This window comes from Labrus mixtus, chromosome 22 (genome assembly GCF_963584025.1).
Source record: "Labrus mixtus chromosome 22, fLabMix1.1, whole genome shotgun sequence".
NCBI lineage: Eukaryota > Metazoa > Chordata > Actinopteri > Labriformes > Labridae > Labrus > Labrus mixtus.
Genome location: NC_083633.1, coordinates 13,916,315 through 13,927,501, shown reverse-complemented (window position 1 = coordinate 13,927,501; position 11,187 = coordinate 13,916,315).

Below are 11,187 nucleotides of genomic sequence, written 5' to 3'. Positions count from 1 at the left end.
CTGTAGCAACCTGAGGCATGACAATACTCTCCAGTTGACTTGTGTTCTCATATTTGTATGAATGAGCACTGCGCTGGTTTACTACTGGTTTACAGTATACTACATGGTACTCTCAATACTCACCTCTATTTCTATATTGAACATCCTGTGCGGGGGCCACAAGCTCCAGCGTGTCTTCATCTGACAGCCAGAGGGTCTTCAGCACAGCTAGGAATGTCAGTCAGGTGATCAACACAAGTCTGGCATCCCACTAAAGAGCAAGCAAAACAAGAAAATGATGCTGCAGAATGATATGATCCTCAAGTAAAGGGGCACTCAAGTCTCTGTTCCAAATGGGGTTGGATGACATCATCAAGGGAAATACATTTTATTAAGCAACTTGTTTTACCAGATAACAATACTAACTCTAAGTCAGATGATCTTTCTTCTCAAAATTGGGGAAGGATCTCCTCAAACATTATCTAACAGATAATGTAGCATTAGTCAAAGTGAGGATAATGTAAATATGTATTTTTTTCCAACACACGTTTGAAGATTTTATTTTTTACAATGTAAGCTGAGAGTATTTGAAGAAAGCATTTCATGTTCAAATCAGGGTCTGTGTACATTTGAATTTTTTTTTTTTAATTGGACTTGGTATCAGAGGAGGTCTCGATATCAGCCAATACTCCAGTCCAGCTTTCAGAATCAGGATTAGGAAAGGAACACGTCTACCCTTCTGGTAGTATCCTGTTCTGTGAATAAATCTAAGGAGACACAAGTCAGAGCAGATTGTTGGAAATAAGTGTAAGCAGTAGCTGGGGGCTTGATGGAACTGTCACACACTTCAAGTCCAAATATTGGAACCTTGTTTCCTACATTTATATATTTTTTTGCTGTAAAACCCAACCCCTCTTTTTCCACCACTTCTCCTTCTCCTGCACCAACAGAGAAGGAGGATGATGATGATGATGATGAGCTGCAGGGAGGAAGGAGAGGATGCAGCTATCTGTCTCGCCACAGTCCTGACCTCCACCAATCCAGCAACCCGAGAGTCTCAATGAAATATTTAGAGCTTCAGTTTTATCCGCAGTGCGTTGGTCAAGACAAACTATGGGCCTCCATGATGTAATGGCTGCCGTCTGATTGGTCCTTGCTGAGCAGGGGTGGGTCAGGTGACCTGTACCGCTTTAGCCTTTTAAGGCATTATGATGCCCTGAGGCTCCACATTAGACTCACTGCTGTCTGCTGCAGCTTTGATCAATCACTCTTGACTGCAAATTTTTTTCCACAGTAAAGCTTTTAGAAGTTAATTTGCTGCATGCTGACATCCTTCAGCCAATTGTGTGCTAAATTAAGTTAAGAAAATAGTCAGTGCACCTATGGACGTATCCTATAATGCCTTGTGGCCTTCAGAGAGCCGGTGCTTTTTGGGAAAGCATTCTGAGGGTTACAGCAAAGATGCTAAATATATGTTAAAAATATATTTAAATTCCCTCTTCTTTTTCCTTCTTTGTATTCCTTTGGATGCTGGTGATCTGACAGCTTGTCAACCAATCTGCCTGAACCATCTACAACATGTATCTGTGTGTGTGTGTTGGGTTTCCAGCTGAGGCTGGCTGGCAGGCAATGGGCCCTCTCTGGTTACAAGCTCTGTTACAATGGAACAGTAGGGGGGTGGGTGAGGTGATGTTAGTGGTGATGCAGCAGCAGCGAGCACTGCAATGATCCCTGCATCTTTACTAATAGATGACCCACTGGCAAACATGATCCACCCGCCACCACTACACCACCCATCACCCACAAATCAAACTGCTTTGCTACACCAGTTGGTGCAGAATGAGAGCGGAGAGTGTCGAACCATTCAAGTAAAAATAAAATGCTTTTAATTATTTTTGCTTTTTTTTAATCATCTGTACAAAAGATAACCAGTGAGTTATTAGAAGACCATATTTTAAGTCTTTTTTTTTTTTGCCGTTTTTTGTCCCTTTAATTTTCCTGACAATGATGCAGCATGTGCAGAGGGGTACTGAATAATCCCCTGTTCAGTAATCCTCTCTTGGAGCTAAATATTAAAGGCTGAAATGGGAGTCATAAATGAACATTTGTCATCCCAAACGAAATTAAAAATGATCACTGTTATCCTTTTTAACTGTTCATTTAATATTATTTACAATGTAGGCTATTCTAATCTTGTTTATTTGTTTGCTCGACAGGCCTATTTAGATCAACTTAAATATTTAGATCTATAAAATCCCAATGAATCTGACGAGCTTTATATAAAACGATAGTCGGTTCCTTCTTGCTCCCTATATCTGCAACATTAATTAGAAACAATTGTGTTTTCTAATATATTCAATATTTTGAGGTGGAGTTACAGTAAAATTAAATATCTGCCGTCAAAAAAATTTGAACACTTTATTGCATCCTGGAAAAATGATCCCTATTGTTGTCATTTACTTTTTCTTTAGTAGCAGCAGACTAAATCTTGCCACATTATTATTTCATTCAGTGTCCTGTATCGTATGGCCTGGATCTCTTCACGGGAGACGGACGTGTGGCAGGGACACAAACGCACCACGCGTCCACCTGATCCCTCCGCTGGCACCTGCTCCATCGAACTCCGGCACGAAAGCAGCACAGAACCAAATGAGTGTTTTAAATATTCATAGACGGATACTCGTTTCTTTATACGCGCTACAGATGATCTGCGGCTCAAGTTTCAGCTTTTCCAGGTGGAAACCACGTCAGGCTGCTTAGGAAGCCTTCAGGCTCCTCGACGAGTCACCGCGGATTGATTTCACTGTCGCTACTCAACCTGAAAGGGCTGTAACAGAACCCAGCCGCATCACCTCTAAATATTACACGAGTTTTATCCACCTTGTTATCTCCCCAATTACCAGCAGCAGGTAAATGGGCTCACTGGCCACCTGAGAGGAACAGGGGTGGAACTCAGGTCCCATATATTAGGCACCTACAGTGAAGAAGGGGCATACCTGGGGCTCAGCAGGGGACCCATGGGTGCTGTTCAGCTCTGCGTAAAGGAGGGAGGTGAGGAGCAGGACGAAGGCCCCTGAAGGCCCGGGGAAGCCGTTGCTGCCTGACTGGACAACAGGCCTCCATCAGGTTGTATGTGTTTTTTTCTAGTGGGGGGTTTGGTGACATATTAAAGCGCAAAGAGCTTGAATGGCTTTTCTGTTTTTTTTACCAAATATTTTGATGTTGCGGAAGTAGGCCTAGTTTCTACAGCAAAGATATTTTTCCTGCTTTTCTTTCATCGGAAATGTTATGCAATGTGAACGGAGTAACCACTAGTGTAGGCTTATATATTGTATTTGATCATCATTAGCCATCTGGACGTGGTCATTTGATCCTGCGGCATCTCGACCCAAGAACTGCAGCCTCAACAGCATCAGCTGACTAAAACTAATCCCAGGTTGGGGGGCTGGGAGGATGCGCCTAATAGTTTCTGAAATAGGCCCATGCCTGTAGGTTTAATCTCTGAAAATGCAGCGCAAGACAGGAAGTAGTGAACACCAATGAGTTAGGCCTATATGTTGTCTTGCAGAATTCAGAGGCCTATATGTACAACAAATAGACTAATACGTATACATGTGTGTCTCTCAGGCTACATTTTCCAACAAATTCTGTCTCACACTCTTTTTATCTTCAATATGGTCAAAGTGTGCTGGACAGCTGGTAAACTGTTGACCTGTTCATAAACCACAGGCCTGCAGGCCTTTACTCTGCTGCCTGTGAAATAATATTAGGATTAGAGATAATAAACCTCACATTCATTATACGTCTGTGCAGACATTGTGATGTAGGTTACAGGCCTACATAAATAATAGCCTCAATTTAAGCGGGATGTTCTGGTTTGCAAAATGCAGTAGGCCTATTAGTGGAACATTTGATCTTACATTAAAAAAAAAAAAAAAAAGACTAAAAAACAACTCAACCATAAAATAATGTTTTTCTTATACTGAAAGTATAAATCAAAGCTTTTTCTAAAAAAACATCTATTTCAGTAAATCCTTTAAAGGTGATGCCTTATGCCTGTGTCTTTTGAATTCACATTTTACTTCTATTTTCATCGAAACAAATTAACATATAAAAATAGAATTAGTTTAGTATATAAAACGTTGTCTGGATTAAATTTAGGGCTAGGGGCTTGGTCCAAATTATTGGTCAGGAAATCGTTTAATCCGGAGAGACAAAACCAATCCTCATCCGCTCAGTCTGCATCAGTCCCCGGGTTAAAGAAGAACCACGTTTAATATCTCCGCGCCCCCAAAGAGATTCACCGTCAAAGCCTACGAAGACCGCGGTACCCGAGGCCGTGAAGGCAGCACGAGAGACACACGGTCAGTTTGGATTATTGCTTTGGTGCGGTTTGTGGTGTTTGAAGATGTTTCTTTTTGTATCGGGCAAATCCCTGAACTCGCAGCCAGAATGAGAAAAACTGATGGAAGCTGTTTCGGCGCCGCAATACAAAAACGCCCACTTTTAAGAACACAGGTAAGCACACCGGCTGGTACTACAATGCAAGGCCATGCAGTTTAAATAAGCAGGTATAGTTTTACACTTAGACATGATTCTTAACATTTAAAATGAAGAAATACTGCATATATTTAACAGTTAAAAACAGCAGCTGTTGAAGTTCACACGTTTTTAGATGCTGTTTCATTCCCTACAAGGTTGTGACCTGTTATTGCTAATTTGTGTGCCTGCGCCTTTAAAAAGGTGTGCACTCAGTGTGCAGTTTGCACGCGCAGGTAAAAGGGAGGTTCGCTGGGGGAGTATGGAGAGAAAGAGAGAGAGGAAAGGAAGGAGGGGATTCTGTGGGAGAGAGGGAAGAGGAGAGGAAAGGAGCGCAGGGCTGAATTTGACATTTGATACTCAGGAAGTCCAGAACGCCGCTTGGATTTCTTTTGTTTCATTGTAATTCTGCAGTCCTGCTGCGGGCAACACAGACCCGGGGCTTCTGTTGCCTCAACACTACTTTAATAGAGGAACTCTTCAAAGATTAGAGTAGATAAAGGACGAAAACTTCTGATGGGGTTGACTCCTGTGCAGATTCTAGCTCCAGGTATGGCGCACAGCGATGGACCCAGAGGAAGGTACGGACTATATATATATATTTTTTATACGGCTTTGTGGCAATTAGACTTTTATTTAAAGCCTTTTTTTTTCTATCTTATAATCAATCCAGCGAGGGAGCGTGAACAGGGGAAGCTTCATGGTAAAATATCTTAAAAGATGGCCTTGTTACACCCCCAAAAATAAGAAAAAGCAAAATGTCATCGTTTAAAATGCCTCTGAGGTCTGTTTGTTTATTCAGCGGATTTAAAAACAGAAAAGAAATGTAACTGCGACATACTTAGCCAAAGTCAAATGTAATGCACCGTGGGACTTTCTGGCCACTGAGTACTCGATACATTTCAATTTACCGGATTAAACAAAGTAGAATAATTACTGGTTAAAAAAGAAGAAGTCCACTAATACCTTTTGATGTAAAGACTTTATTTGTGTTATTAGTGTTATTCCCGTTAGTGCTGGAGGCTGCTGGTACGCGATGTCTCAACCATGTTGCACCTGTTTTTTTTTTGTTTTTTTTCAGAGGCAGGAGGCTACAAACCAAAGTGAATACAGTCCAAGTATCACGGCTTTAACAACCTAATCTGAAGGAATAGGCTAATACGAAGTTTGCTTTAAAGACTGAACTTAAAGTCGAGAGTAGGCCTGTTCAGGATGGAAGGCAGAATATGTAATAATAATAATAATAATTATATGGCGAAAACAAAAGCCAAAAGAGTTGGTGAATTTGCTTTACGTGGCATAAAATGTGAGATTCTTAAAATAAGAATGTTGACCAATTTAAAATGAAATGTTTTAATTATTTTTGTCATCAGAATTCGACTGTGAGTGATTTGTATAACATTTGATCCACAGGCCTGTTGCTTTTAAAACGGGACATAGAAAGATTTGAGGTTGCATGACTGATGGAGAATGTAGGCCCTACATCGTGCTGCGGGACTTAGTGGAGTGATAAATCCTCCTGAAATAACCGTGAAGTTGAGGACTTGTAGACTCTCTATTCAGACAAATGCGATTAAGTGGAGGGGCTTTTGAAGCTGCTCTGAATTAACGATGCCAGAGACAACTGCAGTCCGTACAATAAAATAGTATAAAAGAGTGTTATATATTCACATGCTGCTAAGATAAGCTCTTAACAGCACTACATGTATTTGTCAGCCCAGTCTACCTTTGTGTAATCTATTATTTTTTTCTCATCTTTAATCTCACAGCAATATCCTGAATTTAATTCAGTTTCTACTAGATAATGTGCACAAAACACATTTTTCATCAAGGAATGAAGTAGGAAACTAGAAAAAAACAACATACATACTCATAGAATTTGTGCAAACCTCTAAAAATATAAATGTTAAATGATTTATATTACAATTGAAATAACTTTAATTAAAAAAAAAAAGGCTGGTTCTAGTTTATTTAGGCTAATGCAAATGAGCTTTGTATTTTGACAGCTGGCCTTGCGGACACATCAAAGCATGATGACTGTATGCTGTGTATTGAAGAGCTAGGTATTCAAACAAATAGTATATTTACAGAAGGATAAAAAAAAAAGATGTTAGATCTACATGAACAAACACTCAACAAATTAGAATGAACATAATCTCGCAGATGACTAAAATCAAAATGTGTTCCTGTGCAATTGATCTCAAATGATCAATGTTTCATCCACGTTACTGTAGGTGTTCATTTAAAAAAACAATGAAAATCTCCTTTCCTATCCAATGAAGGGATGGACAAACTAGGCATTATCAAACATTTAAAAAAGACAGGTTCTTTTTCGACTTGGCTTTTTAGTGATATTGATTTCTCCAGGAAATGGCAATGGGAGTCCTGCTCAGGGAGCCATTTGGGCGTCTGAGGAATCACTTAGTACATGGTTTGATCGCTGGAATCAATGGAACCTCCATGCACTGCAGAGCCCGGGGTGAGGGAGCTAATGGCTGAAGTAGGGTGGGGCGTCTGAGGACGGGTAGCCTCTGCGACTCAGGATTATCTGCAGTGGGAAGATGCTTTTGAGAACACATCCAAGGTCAGGAGATGGATTATTTACATGTACTTCATTTTCAGACAGCCTTTTTTTTTTTTTTTGATGAGAAAGAAAGAAGCAGGTTTTAAATCTTTTTGTGTAAGGGCCGTGCATGCTTATTGGAAAGCCATTTTGAAACATTTATTTATTACAAGGTCCATAAAGGACTCTGAAGGAAGCCATTTTCTGGCTTTATTCTTACATCTAATCTGCACAGGTAAAAAAAAAAAAAAGGATCAAGTATAGGGTGGCACCCTTTGGTGAAATTGGGGGTGTTGGGGGGACAGAGAGCCTGGATGAAAGATTTTTCTTTTAAACTATAAAGCGAATAGAGTCTACATATGAATTGGTTGCATTCAGTGTTTGAAAGCTGCAATCCCGTTTGAGTCCATGTCTGTGGATGTAGGGTTGTGTAACTGGCTTATTTCGTGTTATTGTGTTGCCTTTGGTCCTTGGTCCTTTCCTCGAAATCTAAAGATGGCAGTGCAGGCGATTAGCAGTGCACAGCTAGGTTAGGATGTTTACTCTCTCCTAGGATTGACTGGACTTATATTTAGATACCAACACCTAGACACGGTATCCTTTGACCTGTTACTTAATGCGTGGATCAATCCACCGCAGTGGCACTGCAGTGTTTCTCGACTTGAGCTGCGTCACTGCCACACGGCGGACATTTTTAACACTCTCTGTGCTCCTCGTCCCGTGTCCTCTCATCTCTGTGTGTGCTTTTCTTTTTTTCCCCCACTCTCTCTCTCTCTGCAGGCTTTTTGTTTCTGCTCTCCTCGCGAAGGGTCGGGGGTCTAGTTTGCATAGTTTTGTTTCCCCACAGGCTTGCCGGGGTTATTGGGGGTGATTATGACTCCTGTTCTGTGTATGGCACTGGTAGAATTCACTGTGAGAGCTTACTATCAGTGAATTACCATAGGGCCATAAACAGAGCAGAGAAAGAACCACTTGATGATGCCCATCCATGGCGGCTTAAACTGTCCCTGGCTCTCCTGTGCTGTGCTTGTGGGCGGGGTGAGTGTGATGTAATCCCTCTGTTGCGGGTGCATGAGTCTTGCTGGGTACTTCAACAAGCCCTCTCTCTCTCTGATGTGCTTCTGTAACAACAGCCGCTCCTCTTCTTTGCCCATTTTGGCACTAGCACATTTTTGCTTCTGTATATATACTTTGAGCAATCATGTGTAGTGCCAATATAGGACGAGATAGACTTCCATCGCTTTTGCATAATCCCTGAATCTGTATTCATATGTTTAATGTGTCTCTTAGTTAAAAAAAAAATCCTTCTTAAGTACCTTTCTCCCTCCTGTTTCTTTCATGTAAATGGGTCTTCATTTATTGCCTGAACATGCACTCAAAGTGGACTTCAATCTGGTATATGTGCTGGCTCTTGTAGTGTAAAACCTTCATGAATTTCGGTCTCAAATCATGACCCATTAAGACGTTATAAACACAACTGAGCAAACAATTTAATGAAGGGATAAGTTGATATGACCCAAGTTCAAAATCTATCCTTTATCAAAGGTTCCTGATATGAATCTGAATGTACATCCCCGGACTCCGTGTCTGAAGAGGCCTAACAGCTTTCTGGTGGTGTTTGGCAATGGTAGAACTCACACTGGTGAGGTAGATGGATCCGGTGGTTCTAGACTTGCCAACTACTGCCTGAGAGCACTTGTCAGCCGAAAAAAAGAAACGATGAAGAGGAAAATGAAAACGCAGGTGGAGAGACCTCTCAAGGATGTTTTAGTCGGAGAGTGAGTGAGTGGCTGACGGTGGTGAAGGGTGGGGTGAGACTGTTTTCCTCCCCTGCGCACCCCAGCCTCAAAGCTCCAGTGACACTTTGACGGAAAGACTTCATACATGTCAGATCTGGGTCTGAAATGATTTCAAAACACAGTTGAGACGGACAGGGGAATAAACTGAGATGTATGGAGTCGAGGTTTTTTTTTTGAGCTTTGCGATTGAAATGTGTTGTCTGTTTGTAATCAAAATGTATGCGGACGATGCTTAAAACAAAACGAATGAGCCATTGAAGTCAATTTGAGTGTGCCTTGAAACAAGAGTTTATGATGTAATCAATGCAAAAACGTTCATCAGGAAACCCAGAAACATTACCAAGCATATCCCTTTCTCACAGTAAAGATTGACTTTCATGCTGAAATAGATAAGTCCTTGTTTGGGCCATTTACCTCAAAGAAAAAGGAAAATGTCTATAGATTTGGGTACTGGGTGGTTAACTGCAATGTAACTAATTACCTAGTGCTCTAGGAACTTGTAAAGGGCATTTCATACCGATAAAATTTCTTCTTAAGTAGACCCGAGTTATTCCTTATTATTTGAAATGGTGGAAAAATAATGGCTTGTAATTTCTTCCAGGTAAAGACTGGGGCTCGGGCAATTCTACCAAACTCAAATGGGCTAGTCCAAACCAAACAATAAATACCAAGGCTTTCCCCAATCCATCTGTGCTGAATGCTGATAATATATAGGGGATTCTGTGTTTCTTTGTCCATCGATCAGTCTTCAGGTTTGACTCTGAGCTGTATGAAGGGCTCATTGGTGGTGCTGAGGTTCAGCTTGTCTGCCTTCAGCCCACCATCAGGGGGTTCCTCTCTTAGCTCAGTGGCATAATTGGCAAACTGTGCGGTATCATCTTACCCCTCTCTTTCAATGCAGCCTTTTTCTCTCCTCCCTCCCCGAACGAAAAAAAAAAAAAAAAGGGTGGAGAGCGAGAGGGAGTCTTTCTCAGAAGTGGGGTTTGGTTTGCTGTAACAATCCATTGACAATATGTCTTGAAAAGCTGCTACACACTGAGCTCAGTATATATCTGGGTCAGGGTCTGCGAATGTAGGTGACAGGGGGATCTGAGGATTTAAACCTCTTTATCTGCCTTTGCATAAATCCTGCTTTATAGCCTACACTTCAGCTTTAGCTAATATGATTTGTATTGTTACCAGTTTGCCTGCAGGGTAGCTAAATTTGATCTGCACGGACGTGGACATCGGACCTGCGCAGAGGAGGCCATCTTGCTTTTGAGCCGGTCGGCCATTAAAACAGGTAGACCGAGTAAGTGCAGAGGTTGTGGTTCAATGTAGTTGACGTAAAAGCCCAATCTGTTATTCACTCGTTAAGGTTAACTGTGATTGTGTCTCTTCTAACAGGATATATCGTGCACATTTTTTATATGTAAATGTTTGTTTTCTCAGTGTGTGTCTGCTAACTTTTATATCTCATGACATTTTTCATCATCTGAATTCTTCATCTGCGATGGAAATAAATACTTGAAAAATTCAGATCCATGTGTCAGTCTCCCTCTAACGATCGTCTCTGCAGCAAAGTGCATTGTGGGATAACCCTTGTCAATGCAAGGCCTTCTCCAGATGGGCCAAGCAGCTCAGGTTACACCACATTTTTCAGTTCTCCCCTCTATCCCACAGCCCCCCTGGCCCCTTTCTCCATCTCCATCTCTCTCTCTCACACACACACACACACACACACACACAGTCTGCGGGTTGGTAGAGTAGGGCTGAGACAGTGCTTCTCCTGTGTTCTAATGCAGGCTGCAGAGCATTAGTGAAATGAGATTATCGCCGTTCTTACGCAGTGTCTGGGCTGGAGGAGGATGGAGGTGTGAGCTGAGAAGGTGAGGGTGCCATTATTAGACTATTAGACTACATTATGGGGGGGAGACGCTTCACCAGCAACATGTCTGCTGATGCTAAGGCTTCTGGGAAAGCTCTTCCGTTTAAAAAAAAATTGATTTTATAAATGACGGTTTAACAATCTTTTTCTACAGATGACATTTTTTTAAGGTTAGTTTGTCACCCATTGGCCAACAGCACAGGCAATAAAGTTAAATCGCCTACGAATGTGGTTTTAATTTGGAGGTCACATTTACTTGTAAGAAAAGGATGCTTTTTTAAAGTTGTGACCCTGCCCTTTGCTCAGGCCGAGGGGCAGGAGATTATCTCTTGTCAGAACAAGTGGGGGCTTGGACCGCGAGCAGTTTGTACATATGTGTGCGTGCCCATGTGGGGGGTGTAGTGCCAGGGATGCACGTATTAAGAAACGATTAGTGGAGA